This window comes from Bombus vosnesenskii, unplaced genomic scaffold (assembly GCF_011952255.1).
Source record: "Bombus vosnesenskii isolate JDL3184/JDL3185 unplaced genomic scaffold, Bvos_JDL3184-5_v1.1 scf7180000013314, whole genome shotgun sequence".
NCBI lineage: Eukaryota > Metazoa > Arthropoda > Insecta > Hymenoptera > Apidae > Bombus > Bombus vosnesenskii.
Window position 1 is genome coordinate 5,929,289 of NW_022882960.1, and position 22,754 is coordinate 5,952,042.

The window sequence follows — 22,754 nt, forward strand, 5'->3', positions numbered from 1 at the left end:
ATCGTTAAGTCGCACGAGCAAAGGTTAATAGCGTTTAAATTAGAGTTCCACGATAACGACGACATTGTCGGCGGGACGTCTAGCAATTTATCGGCCACGCTCGTTTACGATCGCGCCAACCATGGTAATATATCGATCGTGCGGATTCTTGCCTAGTTAAGGTGTGCGAGAATATGAGAGGAATAAAATTTTGGCGCGAAAAGGTTGGAGAAGAAGTTTTGATACAATGAAAGTGATTGCTAGGCGAGAAGTTGTTCCGGGGTGACGGGTTAATGGATACTTTAACGACTTTAGATCCTTTTGTGGAGGTTTTGGAAAAGTTTACGACGAACGGATAGGATACTTCATTCGTGTAATGATTGTTTTATCTTCTTTATTATGTAAGAAATATGTATGAAGCATGTTATTTTAACGCAAAGAATTATGAAACAAACGATTGGTACTTAATTAAGTACCAAGAATATACGGATATTTTTAGTAAATATTTATGTTCACCTTTATCGAGATTGAAATATAATTATATATAGTTATCTGTTTTTATCGTAACAGTTTAATTATAATTATGAATGCAGGATACGTAATATTCTTATTTTTCAATGAAGCGTTGTTCTATCAGGTTCTAGCATTTTATTTTCGTAGTATCAAATTTTTTTGTATGGAAGTAAATTTAATATACTTCCACCTAATTAACTAACACGTAAACAACAGATATATTAAATACGACGATATATTTTCACTATATATTTTCTATCTATAAAGACAGAAAACGATGAAAGACGAGTGTTCAAATGATAAACGATATAAACGTCCAAATGAAATGTTCTCTATTTGTATCGAAAATCTTCGCCTCTGGCACCTACGTTATTTATTATTCAAACTTCTGAATAATTTCAAACGAATTACAGTACCACTAACAAAATATTAAAAGTTCCTTCGATTCCGACAAAACCACCGAAACGCACCGACGTATCAGAACTCAACCATTCAACTATGCCAAACAAATTACAATACAACCTTACCACATTGAAAATACCTCGGACTGCAGCCAAGCCGAAATAATCGCGTACCGACCCGACGTATCAAAATTCAAAATTGAACATCCAAGTAACGCGTCCCTTTGACAACAATTTATAATTCCCGGCTGGACATCGGAATGGTATTACCGATAATCCATTCGGTTCGTGAGTACCATTGTAAATCCCGACGCATGATTCGCGCGCGAGATGGCGGCGACATTAGTGGCGCGTAACCACCAGATGGAAATTTATAATAGGGAAACGAGACAGAATTAATTGAATGGAATCGTCATCAATATCATTGGCTCGTGTTTGGCGAAGGACGTACCAAACGACGTTAATGAATATCGTCGCCGGACAAACTGTTCCTTCTTTGTCGTCGAGACGCGAACGGGACGGAAAACAAATTGGTTCGGCAGTCGTAAAGTGTCGTTTCCACGATGCAGAAATAGAGGGGTGCGAATGAACGTAGCGGCGAAACTGCGTTGCAGATTTATGCGAGGTTGTAAATGCGAGCGCCAGAGAACGGGTTGCGAACGATCGACATAGGCGTACCTGTGCCGTCTTCGTCTTCTTATTGGAAATGCGACAGGATAGGAGGAACGATGCCGGTGCACCGTGTTATTTGAGCACACCGATCCTCGCCTTAATTCACCATTTAATCGATAGCATGGCCACTTGTACGCTGTACTTTTAATGACGCTATTAGAAAATTGTTCCGTTCTTTTTTCCTTCTCCTTTTTCCTTTTCTTCTTTTGGTGCTTCGATTTATCTTTTTGGTCCTTGAATTCATACGTAATTTTCGTATAACACGGCAGAGGTAGGTTGATTTCTTTGAAATATCGCGCAGCTTACAAACGAAAAAAAGAATTGCGTTACAAATTGGTACGATAATGTACGGATTTACGTTTATTATCAGAAGAGGCATTGTATTCACCAAAAATAGCAATAGGTAGATATCATATCCTCTGCTCTCCTCTCTCTCTCCCTCTCTCTGGTCGATTTAAAATATTTATGGGTCACGTGTGCTGAATTTAAACTTCTGTCGATCGTGCATAACGCAGCGTAATTATAAATGTCAGTGATTTTTGTACGCTCTGCTATGGCGTTGGGCAAATTTAATAGCGGACAAAACGAGTAACTGCATTTTATATCGCCTTTTGTATGTTTTTTACGGAGTAATAAAAACGTTTTATGTATTATTAGGCACCATAGACGTCACATAATGTGTAGGTCCTCGTTTAATATTCTTTGACTTTCTCAACCGTATTATCACAGAATTATACTGTGGAGAAAATTATGTTATACGAAGGTTGACATTATTGTTATTGTATACATAAATTATGTCTGTAGGAAAAAATAGATATTCCATTGAATAATTAATTACTTCACGCATATTTATCGTAAGATAATTATCATAAACAAATTATCGTCATCATTTTTATGCAGTAGGTATATTAGATCTTTTGCAAATAACAAACAAAAGGTTAAAAAGTGTGAAATAGTACGATATAAATAATCCGTACCATTAAGATACACACGCGTCTCTCTTGTGCATACAAAAAATACATAAAAGTTTCAATCAAAATCCTCCTTATCGTATAATATATTTCAAATATTAATACATTGTACAAAGTAAAAATGATACTTCGGATGGCTTTTACGATAACAGCAGCAATTTTTGTTCATAACTTACCGATTGCTGATAGCTATTGCTGCTCATTTTTACAGAGATTTGCATCTGGTTTAATCGTTTCTACGTGGGTCGAACCAGAACATATTTCATCGAACACCGAACTGTATAGCTATCGAAGGAAATATGTACAATCAAGTCGCAACCTTAATAAAGAACGCTCGAAAGGACATAAACCGAGCGTAATATTTTAGGTGTACTGTACTTCATACCCTTTAATTACGTGCAAACTAACAATTTTATGACTAACAATTTATTGTTATACATCGGTTGAACCGCGGTTGAAATACAAAATGTAAAAGGGGGCGAGGTTCCACAGTAATCATATTCCAGAAGATGTAACTTCGAATTAAACAAGTTCTGCAATGAGATCATACGTTACAAGCATTCTTTAATGCAACCAAAGTACCGGTGTCGATGAATAAGTTTTATAGAATCATGGAAATGGTTCGAAGAAACGATACTCGCAATTTTTATTTATATTTTTTAGCTTCAGCCTGTACACGAACGGAATAATTTAGTATATGTCATATTACCGAGAGTCAGTCTCATTTTTGTTGTTAATTGAGCAATTTATATTAAAGAACTTGTGATACTCATAAATTTCTTTCCGTGATATATTGATCAGATAAAACATACATAAGTTGTCAGTTCATTATGAAGAAATGTATTGATCAAGATCCTGAGTTTCATAAAAAGAGAAAAATATCCATGTCTCTTGCCAATAAATTCTTTTGAAGTGCGAATGATATAAATATACCCATAAATGAAAGGAATGTTCTATCTTCATCGACAACATCATTCTTTCATCTTCTTTATTTTTTTAAATTATCATCATCCTGTCAACGGTAGCCAAACAAATTAAGAAATAAATCAAATTCTTACAAATCCTTTACGTTTCCCACGATCTTCTGCTTTCACCTATCACATAAGGTGCAACTTTCCTGTAGAAGATTACTTAACAATAGTGAAATCTATAAAACAAACTCAAATTCTTTTACATTCGCTGCTTGCACTTGCGTAAACTAGCAACACCTAATCTCCATAGTCTACACAAAATAACAGTTATCCAAAAAACAAATCTGTACCTGACAATCATTCAGTGTTGCAAAGTTGCTTAAATCGAGCAATATTTCTTTCCAGAAAAAAGTACAGTAGATTAGAAGATCAAACGCTATATGAAAATACAAAACATGAAATTCAACTTTTATAGTTTTTCATTGACGAAGCTCTTCAGCTGTTTGTTCAGCAAAAATAGAACATGGCAGCTTATAGCTGAATCGATAGCGTAGCTTGCTCACTAAACGTATTCGAAAAAGTGAACAACGTTTCTGCGTATTTTTGCACCTTTAAGTTTCTTATAAATGCATAAGCATCCGCAATCAACTAATCATTACGACGTTTCGCGATTTCTCAAAGCCCGTGACGCAGGGAACAGTTGCAGAGCATTCGTGTCTTTCCGACGTTAATTACGAAGGAAGTGAAAAAACGAGGGAAAACCGGTTAGTCATGGTACGTTATCGGTCAGTTCCATCATTTTGAAAAACCGGAGAGACACACGAAAATTGTTCGGTAACGCGAACACGAGCGCGTGCAGCCGTAAAGGCGGATCCATCGTGAGTGGGATAGTTCGTCAAGGAGACCGGAAGCGGCCTACTTCCGAAACGGCGTATAATTTTTTATGCAAAGCCGGGGCCCGATCGTTCCAGCTCGAAAACTGTAATTTGTGGCGGTCGTTGGTAGCCGCGCGTAAGGATACGTCCGCGCGGACCCGCTCGCGCGCGCGTGCAGCGATCGCAAGCTGCCCCCGGAGACGGCCCGATAATTACCTCGTCAGAAGCCTCCTTTTCTTCCACGCTCCACCGCTGCGATTCTGGACACCGAATCGTTAACGAGTCCGGCCCCTTATCTGGTTGGGGAAATCAGGGAAAGGTTCCAAGGTAGGAACTGGGACATGATTCTGGACGAGTTCGGTTTTCGAGAATTTTTTTCCTTATTTAAAAAATATATATATATATATATATATATATATTGGAGTAATTCAAATTTTTGTGAAGAGATTTTTCGCAATTGAAAGTTAAGATTACGGTAGGCTGGTTAAAATTCCTAATGAGGAATTATAATGGCAATTTGAATTATTCAATAGATAAGCTATATAATAAATCGAGATTAATCGTTTAAGAAGAATTAAAGGTTAATTTTGGTGTCAAAATCGTCAAATTGTTAGGAAATTTTCGTTTAATTTTACATATTTGTTAGTACGTAATATGGAATTTTGACTACGAAGTATTAAAAATGTCATTTGAAGCATACAAAAATATAAATAAATAACTTTCGCAGCTGTTTAGTCAAGATACTATTTGTACTGATCTTTCTTTTATGTTAATAAGAAGAAAATAAGTGGCACAGAAAACATTCATATCAGATACCTGTTTTACACATAAAATTAGAGTAAGAAAAGATAAGTTCTTATATCGTGATGCCAAAGATAAACATTCATCTTAGTTGAAATAAGAAACACGGTAAAATGATGTACTTTCTATCTTGACAACGAGTATCACATGTATTAAGTATCAGTTTATTTCTGCGCATATGAAATATTTCTCAAAGGGCTGTCTGCAGTGAAACTGACAATCCGAATTCGTAAAATCTACGTACATCTTCGATGTGACAAACGTTTCAGTTTCACAGTACTTCCGTCATTAAGCACAGGCGACAGCCAGTCTACCGCAATGTAATAAATATAGATGAATGAGGGCGAATATCGTGCGTGCATCTGCGACGTGAACTCGTTCAAGATGCTTTGATCTATTTCTGGTCCAAACGTGCCACTTTGTCCACCTGCGAGATTTACGAAACCACGTCCGGTTCTCCGTATGTTAGATTTTAGATGATCGTGAATCATCGTTTTCTATCCTGACGCGCCGGATGAAAGGAATCGTAAACGACTATATCCATCCACTTGAGTCAAGACGAACCGGGACGTTAAACACTAAGTTGAGGATACAAGTGTGATTTAGGATTGTCGAGCTCGAAATATAATTGCGTAAATGAATCCTAGGTACATAAAAGTCCGACTAATCCATTTAGGAAGTATGCGACGGCGCCTTAACATCATTTGGAACTTATTTATTAATTTTTCGTTATTATTGCATCTAGATCCTACAATTTATTCATTTACTTTTTATCTTCTATGACGTTTATGGAAATTTAAGCATTTATGACAAAATGATATCTTTTAAATCACGAATATGTTTTTGTATATATCTGATTTATATAACGCGTATCTATTATATCAATACGTTTCTTGCACCTTGATAAAACAATATGTAAATTATTTTATTTATATTTCTTAATAACATCGTATTTATGCAATTTTTACACGTTATTTTATCGTGTGTTACTTAACGTATTAATTGCACTGTAATTAATTCAGGTAATACGAAACGAAGTAAACTCGAATTTCAATTCGAATCACACGAGTATTTTAATTATTCGAGTATATCTAATAGCGAATGCAAAAAGAGTGTTAATTTTCAAAACGTTTCATATCATATTATCGATATTATTAATACAATAATATTTCATACTATCAATATCCTTTTATGTCGTGCTTTTACGATGATAATAAAGATACGAAAAATGGTTATTCATTACATAAATGAGTATTGATATCAAAGAATAATGATTAGACAACGGTCATTAATCATTATTACCACTTATAGTACATAAAAAAAACACGATGTAAACAAACTGAATTCGATCGATCGCGTGTACAAAAATCGAGACGCGGTCGGTTGATATCGGTGCATACAAATTTTTCCGCGCAAGCAAAACAACTGATCCGACGAAAAATTCAATTAATCACCATGCCGTCGATATTTCATCTCTGCGAGATGGACAGGTGCAATTTGTACGTATCACAAGCAATATATTATCAACCAATACCCGGAACCTATTTACGACTGCGTAGACTTTGTTCTTACAGTCGCGAATTCATAGGTGAACGAACGCTCGAAACGAGTTTCTGACCAGCGAGAATTCGTCGCGATCTCGCCTCGATAAAATCGCGTATGCGAGCCAGAAAACGGTGCTTTATCGCTAGCCGGAAGAATGTCCTGGTCGTTTAACCTGCAACGTTTCACCGTTTCAAAAGACGACAGGTGGAGAGTTGAAGGTGAAAAGCAGCATTTAAAAACGACTAAGAAAAAGAAACGATGAAAAGAGAGGAAAGAAATGAGAAAGAACACTTATCCGACGACACAAGTCACACGGAAGGGAATATACAAGGTTACGAAAATATTCGAACACTCGTAGACGTTCTTTATGAATATATTATGTGTATTGCATGCAAAGTTTTACAATTTCCTTAGCCTTGTTGCAAGACTATCACGATCATATTGATCAAGTTTGAAAGAAATCTGAAAATACGTATAGTAATTAAAAGATATTTAGTACAGATATACATTTCGCAGAAGTCATAAAAGTATTTGTACAGTCGATAACAAATTCGAATATTCAACGGGTCATATTTAATATTTATTATATGGTAAAAATGGTTTAATATGGTTTATTATATGCCTGCAACAAATATCCTGTAATTTCTATATACATTTTCAGATTCGTTTCGAATTTTATCAATATAATCGTAGCATCTCATTACAGTCCTAATGTTTTGTATAATACGTTCAATACGAACGTAAAAGTCGCCTATGGTAAGACACGTTGACGAACCAGTGTAAATGAGACGGTTCTCGCGGCCCGGAGAAAACTATTTTCGCCGAGTACCGGTCGACGATCTATTTTAAATTTCCAAGGATAATAAATTCAGGAATTTCCGCCCGCTTAATCCTTTCCTCGATTCGGCCCCGATTATATTCACCCCGACCACCCGCCATCAACCTTTTTCTTCGCAGCTTTTAGAAAGATGCGATCAAGACGCGGGCAAATTCATATTTTATCCCGCGTCGTGTTTCGGTCGGTTCGCGGTGTTTTACAAATGCGGCGCACGAAAAGCTTCGGGAATAAATTCAACGTGCTGGGTCACGATTATTTACGAGTCGAGGCCGCGTCGACTTAATTAATTTTATGTAAAAATATGTCACAGAGAAGCCGCGAGTCCGACAATGTGACGGCGCGGTTCGTTTCGTTGCTGTACGACGCGTGTATATGGCCGTACGGGCGGGCTAGAGAAAAACGTGTTTGATAAAGCGTTACCCGGTGATCACGCACCTGCCGCCGCGTGATACTTTGCACGCGTCTCGGAGCGCGCATACTTTTATGCCGCGTTTCGTATTTTTCAGCCGTGCACAAGCGTGAATTAATGGCGCGCCACTGTTCGCGTGGACGCACGGTGACGCGACTCGCACGCTCACACAATCTACATTTCGGACGATATGTGTCGACGAAATTTGAATCGAGTGATTTATCGCGGCTACGTTATATTAGTGTTACCGTGTTGGTAAGAAGTCACGCGTGTGTATAATCAAGACATTATTTCGACCGAGGGTTGTTACAAAACTACATAGACAACAAGATACGGGAATACTAATTGAAGAAAAAAAATGTTCGCCGCTGAGAAGCTGACTACTAACGCGTGGAGTATTCGCTTCGTGTGTATTAATTGAAACTTGTATGGAAATGGCATAATAAAATTAGTCCTAAGTGTATGTAAATGTGTGACGTAACTCAGAAATCTAGACAAAGATACATGGAAGAACTGTATTCGCATGATCATCGCGATAAAAGCATCCCCGAGCGATAGAATTCCATTGGGTAGGCAGTAAACGCGAAACGTGATCGTCGCGTTGCAACATTCTGCTACAAGGCGAGCCCGTTTAGACGGCAGGTCACGCGATCCGTGGCATTCTTGAAGAAGAAGAAACGGCTGAACAAGAGCGGAAAGGCAAAGCATTCGCGACCGGGGTGGATTTGGAAATCGAGATTCCGCCTTGATGGATGCGACTTTCAAGGGGGTGGGTCTGGGTGTGGCGAGAGGGTGCGCTGAAATCGCGTCTAACAGGCCGCCGTGCAGAGTGAATCTCTTCGCCGAATTGAAAGCCGTTCCACGTATCCACACGTACGGAAAAAGTTTTACGTGAGATCCCTTTTTCTTCTCGACCAACCCCTATTCGCTCTTGCACTGACATGCGTGCCACGCATATTATGCGCACGCATCCATTATATCGGCTTTGGTTTGTCTTCTTTTTCGTTCTTTCATGGGTTCTAATTTGCTTTTCATTGTCTTTCATTGTGCAATATTAAGGAATTCGTAGGTAAGAATTACATACTAAGTACGATGTTATGTGTTCTTTAGAACATAACTAAAAATGCTCATTTGCACTTATTTTATTTCGTTTATTTTATATTTGTAGATTAATTTTATTATTAAATAATCAGAAGAATCATATGTTTTTAAGGGACGTATTTTTAATACAGCGGTTACAGTTAATATCAGTAGTAAAGAGGATAATATTTAATTTCAGTAAAACTAAATCATAAAACATTGATAATCTTCCTTTTACTTGTATATTCATATACTAGTTATTTATATACTTCATATTAGTCGTGAAATATCCTATTATATATAAATTCTCGTAAATATTGAAGAAAATTAAAAACAAAGATAAAGTGACAATTATAATTCTATCAATTTTTGTGAATATCATAAAAATAAGAATGAATTTTTTCCACTCGTATATTGTTGCATATTCTAGAAACTTCGGTGTTCATAAATTTCTTCTAAATGAACAAACATTCGCAGTCTATCCACAACATTTCAATCAATTATCTGATTGCATTGGAAATCGTCTAAATCCCACGGAATAGCAATTACATTAACCAACTTGGTAAAACAAGCATCACTAGCTACATTCTCTGTGAAATCTTCAATCTCTGAACGTCGTTGTAGAAGCATGACGTCGTTCTACGTTCTCGTAGAAAGTTCCGGAATAAGACGACGCTCGAGTTCACCCTGGGGCGAGTAAATCGAGGCGTACGCTAAAATGGAACTGTACAAAGTACCATTTCATAAATCTTGGCCGGAAAAGCGCGCGCCGCTGCGGAAGGGGCGGAGGGAAAAGAAAACTGTTGATAGATGAGGAAGACGAGGAGAGCAGGTCACAGCGCCGGGAGCGCGAGCTGCTGGAAGCATTATTTCGGAGACGGTGTATGATATTATAAACCGAGAGAGGATACGTCTGAGGAGTCTCCCTCTTCGTTGTTGTGTACGTAGAATCTCCGGGAAGAAACTGTGTCTTTGATGAAGATACTTGTGGTAAACTGTATATATATATGTGAACGTGGAACTGAGAAAACACGTGCAGTGTTTGTTAGCCAAATATGAGAAGACACGAACGTTCTTAAATCTATTATATAATATATTATATATCTAATACGTTATATATTATATTGTAGAGTTTTTAGCATTTATATGAAAATTGGAGAAAAAGAAGCAATATAACAGAGACGTTTTATAATGGAATTTCTAAGAAATATTATAAAAATACTAGTGTTAATGTTAGTTTATAAGACATAGAAATTTGTTGGATCGCTGATAAACAATTGATCAGATTAATAGCTTTTTACGCGAAGATGATATATGTGGCAATCTTGTTAGATACCAACGTATATTTTACACTTAATTAACGAAGATTAAATAAAATATCTTTAAAGAATCAATGTTTTAACATCGCCTATGGTTATAAGATATAATTCTTAGAAATGTTTTCTTCAACGTTATTTTGTTACCATCTTATACCAATTAGGTTCATAAGTATGGGCTTGATGATGTGTAAGGAATTACAAAAATAAGAAAAGTTCTTTAAACAAATAGGAATAGATAAATGGCTCTTAAAGTAATATACCATTGATAAAATATTATAATTATTCTTCGTTTCGCGTTACTATTAAATATCTCGCTAAATCACTGCAATTAATATTACCAATATATTGAAACAATTATATTGGCATATAAACATATGATTGGATTAGAACATCTTTACGTCCAAAGACTACGATATTTCAATTTCACCAAAGAGAAACCTTTTTCCACAGGTGTGAACAGGGTAGATAGCGTACAGAGTGGAGTGCGCGTGCTCCTCGAAGCTGTCGTTCTACACGCTGGACGTATAATGTAACGAATGGAGGATAGAAAAGAATAAAAGAAGGGAAAGAGAGTATGAGCGAGCAATATATCAAGCAGGGGTTGGCAGGAAGACGGAACCTCCTCCGAGGAACTACCGACTCCCCTCCTCTTCGTCTCTTTTTACCCTACAGTCAAGAAAAATCCCGAATAATCCGGTTGCAAGGATTATCCTGTCTCTCGCCGAACTTCCCTTGTTTTATATAACTCGTCGAATACCGTGGCTCTTGCGCGACGGGATCGTCGTTCGATTTAATTTAACCCTCTCGGCGATGAAATTTTGAGATTTTTAAGCAATATTATTCAGGCAAAATTGCGCTATTTTATCATATCTATTTATCATTTCAGTCATATTTCTTCAGATACGTCATCATTACAAATTAGTTATTTTTTTGGATGTTATAACTTAGTATTATCGTAAATTACTTCTTTTTCATCAAATTTCGTATCATTGTATTAATGATAAAAACGATGGTAGTGTCATTTCTTTGATCAAAGTATATTCCCTAATATTTGAATTTTTATATACATTTGGAATATACTAGTATCGGCAAATACTTTCTTAAGGATATTGCATAAATAGATTATATACTCAATAATATTGAAATTATGACTTTTCACTGCTGTTAGTATCGTTTCATTCATTTTTATATTATAAAAATTGATTAAATTTTACTATCGTGCACTGATCGATCAAATACAGCAAAGCAACTTGCAATTTATAATAACTATAAGAGGAAATATTTTACCTCGTACGCGTTTCAAAATAGACGATTAAAATCTATCGTTTTGCACGAAGAAGAAATAAAAATTAACAAATTCCCATATTACGTCATGTATCGAGCAATGTAAATTGGAGGGTTGAATCGTTACGATAATTAATATAAAACATCTCCGACAATTTCCCACAATTGTACAGCAACGCTTCCTTATTTTCTAAACCTCTGCGAATTTCACAACTCGCAAGAAAAAAGCTCTTAACTGACTCGTACCACTGAAACATTGTCTATGGCCGAAACCATAAGCAACATTCACTTCTAAGAATGCGAAAGTGTAGAACGCATGGTAACATCGTGACGGCGTTACATAAAAGGTTTCGAGGCGGTATACTCTGGGAAACTGCGTCGGAACGAACAGATTTATGCGTGGAAAGCGGTTGACCGGTTTTATAGTACAATAAATTTATTTAAAAGACATTAATGAATAGCGGGACCGCTTAATGGCCAAGGGATCCTATGATGATGTAACCGTAATCATGGCGGTGATCGCGTCGGAACAGCTATGAAAATTACACACGGTATTCGCCGAGATCGAGGGAAAGATTGCGTTAAAGACGAACTGAGTATCTAATCGTTGGTCTCGCAATAACGTCCTCGCAACAAAGTTTAGTTTGGCCATCGCGTCGTGCAATCATATTCACGGCGAATAAAAGCGACGAGAAAACGCAATAAACGCGCGAGCCGCTGTAAAACGCGTGGAATGCTTCCCTCGTAGAAACGTTGCGAAAGCAAGGAATCCGGATTGTAAAACCTAAGTATGAAACGGAGACAAACGTTGCTCGTGTGATTTTATACTCGAATATGTTTCGGTCGCGAGACAGACGGGGATAGTTGGTTTGATTAACTCGGGGGATAAGCTTTCTTATTCCTACTTTATTTACTTGAGATGTTGGAAAATAACCTACAAAAGGATTAAGAAATAGTTCGTCGTAATGGTAGAAATTCTTCAACTTCTCTAAAGTTCTCTAAAATTTCATAAAATTATGAGGTTTATATAAAAGAAATAGCGACAAAGGGAATATCGAGCGAATAGTTGGCATTCTCTTTTATAGCTACGATGTTAAAATGCAGATTTCGATAATATAAATTGATCGAGAGAAATTGCAAATGATACGCATTAATTAATAATAAACGTAACTGTGGTCCTTAATGGTTTTCGATATCGATAGTAAATGGATTTTTCTTTAATTAAAAGAAAGAGAGAAGTTTGTCTGGTAGAACAATGAGTTATGTAATTAATAACTTTAAATTGTATTATTCTAAGTAATTTCAATGCTATCAAATTTGTAGTAAAATACGCCGGTATGTAATGAGAATTTGCAACATTTTATTATTGGTTGCTGACGCGTGGGAAGGCATCCAAGAAATGAATTTTATCGCAGCTTATTACGATATGAATTAAAAGTTCGCATTTATAATCCGGCTTCTTGAACGACAGAAATAAACAAATACTTATCCAGCGACGACAGATATTTAACTCTAAACTTAACCTTCTAATATCAAGATAGAAAATCCTGCGTAATTTTCACTTCCTAACATCGTTTCAACTATTTCGACAAATACAATGAAATTCCAATTTTAAAATAGATGATTTCCTAATAAAGAGTCCGAAACTTCTACCAAAAACTTCTTCATCCGCGAGGAAACAAAGTTGCCTAAACTCAAGCCGCCCCAATCTCGCACTTCTTCGCATACCAATTACGAATAAACGCCGTACGCATCTCCGCAAATCTCCCAACGAATCCTACAACCTAATCACCTAAACCAAAACAGGCCGTGGAACCGGAGAAATGCGACCAATTAAACGCAGACTTCGACAACTAAAGTTTCAGGTTGATCAATTGTTTGCTAGTCACCGGCGAATTTCTTACGTCACGTTTAGCCGCTTAAGGTGCTCGTTTAGGGTAAGGGCCACCCTTGTGTTCCTTCTGCCCCATTCTCATGCCGACACTCCCTTTATCGATCCCACTCTCAGCCCTCTTTCTCGCTCCATCCTCCCTCGCGCTCTCTTTCCTCCTTTTCTTTCTGCCTCTCCCTTTTTCGCCCTCTTTCGCCAGGTTCCCGTCGTCTCTGTCCATCTCGTTCCCTCCTCGCCACTGTCTGCGTCCCTCTTCACCACCTAGTTACCCCGGGGAAAAGCTAGAACCGGTTCCATCCTCCGTCACCCTCCTCCTTCGCAGACGCCACCACCATCGCAGCAGCCACTGCTGCCACTCGCCTCTATAAACCCGACCAACCAGGAAGCACGTATCTGCCCTTTCGAATTATCCGGCTGGCTTGCCGCCCTTTGTTGCACGCGGAATTTCGTTTAATTAAAATGAGACTGTAGGGCCGACTGGCTTTCTCCTGAGAGGCCGCCTCGCTCCGCTCGCTTCTTCTTCGATTCTGTCAGCTCGAGAGGAACAAAGTGCTGGTCCGAGACGTTTGAACGTCTGAAAGAATACGCGTTTCTCCGGGCGTTTCGTGATTTCGTCCGCTGCCACGGAAAATCGCCAGTTTCCTTCGCCACGATGGCTCAGGTCATATGCTTTCTAGTGAGTTCGTGATGGTTCAAGGTGGGTCGAGATGGTGTGGTAGAACGTGGATCGGTTTAATCGACGTGGTTCGATGAAGATCGATATTGGAAGATGATGCAGAGGAGTTTGGAGATACAAAGTGGTGAGAGGAGATCGAGAAGGGAAGATATTTGTTTGAGAAAGTGAAAGATTCTGAACGAAATGTGGGTTGAAAGGTGAAATAGGAAGCAAAGGGGCAGAGAGTTTTATACGTGATCGATTAAAAAATTTCTTGATTAATAGAAGATTGGAAAAAGCAGGTCTTCAGTGAACATTTTTATGAATTATAGAGCTATACTGCTAGGTCTCTAAATATCGAGTCGTGTCATCAATATTTCTGTAATACCGAATTAATATCTCATTTGGACAAAGTTTCTCTAAAAATGCAGCTCTTTTATAGATATTGCATTAAGCAGATCACGTGTAAACTTAACCACATCCATACCTATTAGATTATTGATGAATTATAATTACAGGAATGCGGAGAAAGTTCAGAGTTTTATATTTTTACACAGGGAAAAGGTCGAATGGAAATAGAAAAATACACAACGAGAGATTTGCTAACAGAGAAAGGAGAAAAAACCTTTTCCTTGAAAGAGAAAGACATAAGTTTACATAACTTGAAATAAATAAATGTAACTAAGGCCCTTATATTATTAGGGCTAGTTAGAACGCATCAGCAAGTATCAGATGGGAAAAGTAAGTCGCGCACGGATATGCAAATTAAAAAAAAGATAACAATGTTGCGACGAGCGAATACCAATGAAAGAATAACAATGTTGCGACGAACGGATAACATTGAAAGAATAATCGTACGATCATCGTTGTTCTTTGTTCCTCTTCCTCTCTCTCCTTTGTTGGACGCAATGAGAATTTTCGTGTGACCACGCGGAAATTAGCTTCGATTACGATCTTGGGAGGTGTAAACTGGCAAAATGGCGGTGCTCGAAGAAGGAAATACATTGTACGGGGCGGGGCTAAGCCACTGGAAAGGGCAGACGGGTGTTAATCAAGCTATCGAAGCAAGGGATCGACTAATTAACAGCGAGTTAATCGGTCGCCTTGCTGGCCCGAACCAGCCGCACGCGTTCTTTGCCATTCTGCACGCGTTTCACGAATTTTTCAAGATGAAGAAAGGTCACTCGTTACGTCTCCGAATATTAAAGTAAATTAAAAAGCGCGTTGATAATTTATGACGATATCTTTTGCTTCGAAATATTTTTAAAATGTATGCCTTTCAAGAATATCTTAGAAATTCCACAAAGCTATTAATATTTCTTAAAATACTAGAACAGTCTAGTATTTTTCGTACCAAAAGGCGTAAGAATCATTTGGTTTTCTTATATTGACAGCACGTGCCAGTCACGTATGTTTGTCGAACGTTAAAATATACACAACCAGCAATTGATAATCCTCGACCATACTTGTAACCGTATCAAACGTAAACGATAATTCTTACGATTAAATAACGATCCGCAAAACTCGCTGACAAAAGACAACGATTCATTGAAGGAACGTGTCACGGCAACAAAGAAACGACCGTTTCCACCCAAACGCCGAAGATTCACAAAACGCCATCTCCACGAGCCAGAAGCTCGTTTGCAAAAAGCCGAGTCAGCCTCCTCTTGCACACCCAATCTAACTGGTAGCGAAATCAACGGAAAACCAAGAAACGCCAAAACCCATCGGCATCCGTCACTGTCACGGTATCACCGTTCCGTGTCAAGCTTAAAGCTACGTTCACACTTCACCGTGTCCCCGTGAAACTCTTCCCCCGCCTAAACGATTGATCTATTATGGCCCGTGCACACTGTACGCTCTCACTACGGTGTTCACGCGTCTCATCCTACTTCCATGTTCCAGCATTCCAGGGGCAAAACGATCGCATCGTGACGACATCACCGTGTGACGATGATCCGATGGTAATCAGCAGTGGCACGTTGCGAAACAACGAATCGAAGGTTCCTGTTGTGCGCCACGAGACGACGATGACGACGACGACGGGGTGAGACACAGGGAGAGAGAGGATTGCAAGGCGTCGCGGCGCTGGTCGGTACTAGACTTGGCGTCGGTTCGTTCGTTAGCTGGACCCTCTTGCTCGCCCGTATTAATTTGCTTCCTCCTCCTCTACCCCCGTCGACACCGCCCGCCCCCTCCCCCTACGCCTACCCTCCCCCCTTTCGTCGCGGCCCGTTTCCTCGGTCATCCCCCCCAAAACGAAAAGGGGGGCTTCGGGTCGCCCGTGGTCTTAGCTGCTGGCTGCTGCCGCCACCACCGCGCATGCGGACCACGCTAATCACCCTTCGTCCTCTACCCCCTCGGACCACCCCCTCGTTGCCCCGCTCGCAGCCCACGATGTGCTTTCTACGCGCGACGCCGCCGGCTCCATGAAGGTGAGCCGGCAGAAAATTAACTGGAACTACCGACACTGTCTCTGTCTACCGTATACTCGATGAACGGTGGATGGAGAGCGGAGCTGAATGGTCTCTGTCGCAACAACGAGCGTGCTCCAGACCTACTTCGAGCTAGTTACTCGCGACCGTGACCTTCCGGTTCGATGAAACCAGGAGACTCACGGGGAAATTAAAGCTGGGAGTTTGGCGAAGGTTGCTGGCACGAGTGTATTTGGTTTTGAGGCTGTTTAGAGTCTGCGGTTTTTAGCGAAAGGGTTGTTGGGAATTATTAGAGCGTCAACCATATTTTGGATTTTATAGTAGATATAGGAATGTCGAAATCGTTATTCCTTTCTTTCATTAATTTTTTATTCGTTTCCTTTGGTGACTATTTTTGTACAGAGGCTCGAGAAAGAGTAATTAACTACGTAGGATTTGATATATAAATGTGACCATGAAATATAATTGTTTCAATAAGTACAAGATAGTAGCTTTCTCTAATTTATAAAATCTTCTTCTTGCATTTCTAATTTTCGTAACAGACTACCACGTAGTATCTATTATTCCGATACATTTTTTCATCTCGATAAGCTATTTTATTTGCATCTTCTAATAACGTGGCATTCGTGCAATTTCTCTTTCTATAGATTAAAAACATCTTATCTTCGTACGTAGTGCGTCACTTGCTTAAAATTACATTTACAACCAACCTAAGCGAGATTGATTCGTCTCTCTTAATTTTTCATTTCATAATTATAGAAATCTTTACTTGCGACGACCCCGTTAGAAATTCGTCGATTTCTTCAAATAATTTTCTAATTTTAAATCATCAGCCTGAAATACACGAAGAAAACATTTTACTCGACCTGATGCTATATACATAGCGTCAACATAGTGTGGTCGATCGAAGGGTCGATGACGTGATGAGACTTTCGAACAGACCCAGACCGAAACGCGCGCGCCAGGAGGGTGGCGGCCCGATAGTAAACGAGTTATTGGAAAATCGTGTGAGGGGTGCGCCGAGGGAGAGGAGGTCAGCAATTTTTCGCCTCATTGGCTGTAAAAAGGAGACGCTTTATCGTTCGCAACGGCGGCAGTGGCGACGTAACCGAACGACGAGGTTCGAACGGGAAGTTCGAAGGTGGGCCGGGGGCATTAACACCGGCTCGTTGTAGATGTTGATCAGGCGGCGCATTTTTACCGAGGCCAATTTGCCGGGGATGAAGCTCGCGTGACGTTCTCCCGCTGCTCCATCCACGTAACCGCAGATAAAATATCACCTGCCCCGCCGAAAGCTATGGAAATTACGCTGGAATTTCGTTGGCAACGCGCTCGCGTTCCAGTACGGTGTGTGGATCGTGGAGAACGAGCGATATGTCCTCCGAGGCGAAACGTAATTTCGAGAGGCGAACGTCTCTCCAACTTCTTGACGCGAGCTTCATGACCCTGTTTTCCACGAATTTCAACCGTTTAACCTTTCAGCGGTGAACGATGTAGCCATGTAACAACAAGTATGACTTCTTCGCGTATCGCTGTCTGATGTAAGCACATCCCTTATCGAAAGTTTTAGCGGATGCTGACAAAGTTTTCAAGAAAGTTGTAGATACTTCGGATACAACATGAATTTTGAACTGTATTCAGCTTTCAGGAAAATTGATAGTGTATTTCAGAAACGTGTGTCTATTTCTTTCTTGTAGAAGATAACTCCACTCTCTATAGAGAAGAAATAGAAAGAGCTTATCAGACGAAATAATATTTCTTCGTATCTTTTACACACTGGACTTTGAGCAATTCTCCTAACATTTGTATACACTATATAGAAAGAAAATAGCAAGTATCTAATGAAATAATATTTTTTGACGCTTTTCAAGAACCAGAGTTTGAACAGATAACAGATAACGTTCATAGATGTGTACGTACAAGTTTTAATTTAACATTTAATCGAGACCGATTATAGCTTTTCTCTAGTTATAAGTAGGAGAAGTATCGGAGGAGAAGCGAATTTTACTAATGCCAATAAAATGCAAGTGCAATTTGGTATTGTCCATATAAATATGTTTGCAACATTCAAAGTATGCACATAGGTAACACTTGAAAAGAACAAAGAAGCAAAAGTTTTATTTCAAAGAACATGAAATAAATATTCCGAGTTTACCTATAAATAATTCAGCACACGTTACAACGCGATGTTTCCATAAGATTTATCATTTAGAAATGGATAACGCTTAACCACCCCATCGCCAATTGATTCCAACCTAATCAACCTAAAAATAAGACAACATACAAAAATTCTACGTTAATCGTACAAGACTAACGATTTTCCTGTTATTAAACGACTCGAGCAACAAGCAAACAATCAGCCACAGATCCATTAAAATTCCGCAACGCCGGAGAACCACGATGCACAATAAGCTCTCCACTTCTCTCGATTAGAATCTGTCGGATCGTTGACTCTTCTCACGGGCCAACTCGTGCCATAAATAATGTAAACGGCGTGAAAAAAAATCAAACGCCTCTTCTTTACTCGCTTTACACATCCTACGGTGTCCCAAGTTTAATTAATCGGCCACGTTTCCATATACAAACTTCAAACAACGATTTAAACGTCAAGCTCGACGCTGGAATATCGTGGAAAAGCGACGTTGAAAAGGGCGTATCGACGCCATTGACTTCGGTACGAAAAGAAGAAGCTGCAAAAGACGAGGAGATGACTCGATAAAGGCAGCGCACGATGAATCGAGTTCAAAGAGCTCGAAGATTTCGAGAGTGCGGCATATTCGCGGGTATAAAACAGCGAAACGCTTAGCATAGTAACATCGCGGGAACGGGGGCGTCATTACCGTATTGATCGCGGGGGTGGTTCCACTCACCCCTTCGCTCTACCGGTTCCCTCTTCCTCTTTTCCGCCCTCTATCTCTGTCCGTCTCTCTTTCCCATCCCCTTATGATACTCTGTTGTCGAGAATCAGCAGGGTAAGGGCCAGACCAGAAGAGATTCACAGGCGAAGAGAGGGTTGAAAGTAGGACAACGAACTTGCCGGCATAACGAGTCTCGGATCAAAGGACCAGTCTGCACGTGGAACGATCCGATAATTTGGAATCGCGCGCCATCATGCCGCTATCGATCGCCTTCGTGATGATTGTGGACGAAACATGCGCCCTCCATGATGACGCGCCCACCCTGCTGTACGCATGGGATGATTTTCGAATTATCCTTGGAATTACTCGGTCTGCGTGGTAGCCGAGAATGGTTGGTTGGAAATTTTGATTTATGTAGGTTGAAATAGGATTTGTATTATGTTAGTGGATGCGGCGGTTCTTGTAATACGTTTGTGAGGATAAATAACGAGAAGTAAAATGGAAGTTGAAATGTTATTTGGGAATGCGTTATATGTGGGTCAATCTCAGCTTTTGAATGTTTAAATTAAATAAAGGATGAGAATTAACGTGGAATGATGTTTCTCTGGTACGTTCAGACAGACGATCACGGTGAAATAAGATGGAGTTTCGTGTACAATTTGAAAGTAAATAGTGCTCTGTCTATAAAAGTCGAGAAATATTCGGATTATAAATTATTATGTTTATTATTCAAAGATCAGATATTCATCATCGAATGTGAGAATTATATTCCAAATATTTCGAACACATATTGTCTTACTTGAACATATTAGTGGCACTACCGATATTGTTAGAAAATACGACCTATGAATAATTGTAAAACAATCTGAAACCACGATAAAAACATTATGATCATACGTAGAAATTTGAATTCATTAAATACTTTGTGATAAACTAACACGCACTAAGTATTTTAAAATAATCTAAAAAGGAAGTAATCTTAATTTGATTATTGTAGTATACTGCTGATCCAGTACTGTTATCTTCAAACACTTTAAATGAAGAAGCACCTCTACTACATAGTATTAAAAAGAAAATGATATTTTATTTCGAAAGATTTGAATGGAAAATTAATCTTTTTGTACAGGACGATGACGAAATGCACCCGGTTCTGATTCAGTCAGGTGATATTGACCTCCATGACGTCAAACGAAGTTCGAGGATACTTATTTTCTTTTCTTGCCGTAACCCACTCCTTTACATCCTCGCCGATGGATCCAGGACCCGTTGCAAGACCGGTTTAGTAAGAATCAACTGATCACGAAGGCAAGAAACAACTGAATCACTGTGGCTTCGACCCTTCAACTCAAGGATCAAGGTACGGATTGCTTCGTCAGAATGTCGAATATTTAAAGAATCAAGAACGAACAGTAAATTTCAAACAATGCCATAATACCCTGATTATCGTGTAATTAACAATGGTCAAGACAGTTGTATGGGAAAATGGAGCGTACAAAAAGAAAATAACGTTTCACTTAGTAATATCGATTCAAACGTATCATAATATATCAAACTTTAATAGCTAATGAAAATAACGAATATTCTAGTTTCTGTGATTTTAATGCTAGATACGTAATGTCGTCTTATGAGTTTCTAACTTCAAGATAGATTTGCTAATATCTATAACATTATATAAAAAATATTCTTTGTCAATTTGAATTTATTGCCTTTACATGGAATAAGTAAATAAAAAAGGATTTCTGAGTCGTATAATTTACGCGACGTTTTCATATTCTTAGGTGGGCTTTTTCATACTCTTCGATAAAATATTGAAATAATTGTAACGTCTAACAACGACAACAACAAGCAAACTGAAATAAAATCATCGCTAGAGTACCTCTCCTACGTTTTCAGATCATTAAGTCACTGTGGCCTTTCTTTATTCTCACCGATCATCACCAATATATACGCAATCAGCCCAGAATATGAAGATACCTTTCCAGTTGTCTCTATCTTGAATCACCTGTGATTTAATATTACAAATACCAATACAAATATCCTTCATTTCGATCCAATTTCTCGTCAATGTGTTTCCTTAGATAAAATTCTAATTTGATTCCTTTTTTAAGATTCTTTTCAATTTGAATCGAATGAAACACGTAATGATACGAAACTTCTAGTCGATAGTGCATGACGAAAACGCATTCTTACAGTCACTCACAACTTCCGTTTCCCCAGAACATTCTACAAAGGGAATATAGAAACCTGTCTGTCAGAAAGACAGCCTCTCGTTATTCCACGTTTCCACCCTCCAACTTTTTCACCCAAAACACCTGCCACTAAAAAATTCCATGCCATGGTAAAAACTGAAGAGACGATAACGTCGAGAGGTAGAACGCACGAATGGAAGAAACTGAAAGAAGAGAAAGAAGAGATATTCGAAGCGAATCGATCGGTTGGCCGCTCGTGTGCCGGCCGACAAAAAAATAAAAATGAGCTTGGTTCTCTCGTCGTGTGTGGCGTGGTTGTGTGGCGCGACGATAAGTTTACCGGGGCACAATGAGCACGAGAGGATGCGGGACCTGTACCAAACAGGTTACAAAATAGTGGGTTACGTGAATCACGCTCGTGTCGCGTGCAATGTAACCGGGTCGTCGATTGTTCGCGCGAGCACGCGCAGGATCTTTATCGAAGGAACACGATCATCAAATCAACTACAAGGAATATTCGAAAAATATTCGATTGCAAGACGCACTGCAAGTTATCGAGTTGTCGTAGAATTACTTGAGACAGTTAAACCTTAACGTATTAAAATTCTACCTTGGACTTCGCACAGAATAATCTAATTTGATGGATTTATATTACGCGGCACGGATTAGATTATAATATAATTTATATATACTTTAGGCTTAGCAAGAAAAAATATCACCAATGTCAGTAAAATAAATGAATTTGTTGTAGCGTCTTAATCTACGTGTTTGAAGTTATGGTTCTAGTGTTTGTTTGGATTTTAGATTGTTAAAAAACGTTATCTAAAAAATTAGTTATTAGTATTATATTAAAAAGTATAGAGAAGGAAATTTAAAGAGTTGTATTTAACAATTTGTGACAATTCCATATTCAATTTTATTTACTTAGAAGTCAAAATGATAAGTTTTTAAATTGAATTCATTCGAACCAATCGGAGTTAATCAATTGACATAAAGATTGCCAAACTGGATACAATAACGTAATATAAGAGGAAAAGTGGTACAAGTGTGTCTTTTTCAAAGAATAAGTTAATAATAGAACCATCGTATCTGAGTTCTACGATTTCGAGATCATCTGTTTGTTGCAGT

General features: G+C 38.6%; 1 protein-coding gene and 1 long non-coding RNA gene across 4 annotated transcripts in view; both read right to left on the reverse strand.

The window, feature by feature from the left end:
* The window catches only part of LOC117235105, a 97,724-nt gene extending 83,068 nt beyond the window's left edge, over positions 1 to 14,656 (reverse strand). For both annotated transcript variants that reach the window (XR_004493620.1, XR_004493619.1), the window contains exon 1: positions 13,503 to 14,656. This is a non-coding gene — a long non-coding RNA (uncharacterized LOC117235105). The remainder of the gene's footprint in view (positions 1 to 13,502) is intronic.
* Positions 1 to 22,754, reverse strand: part of LOC117235097 (UPF0489 protein C5orf22 homolog) — a 1,027,617-nt gene that overhangs the window by 788,865 nt on the left and 215,998 nt on the right. The gene's annotated exons all lie outside the window — the stretch shown is intronic.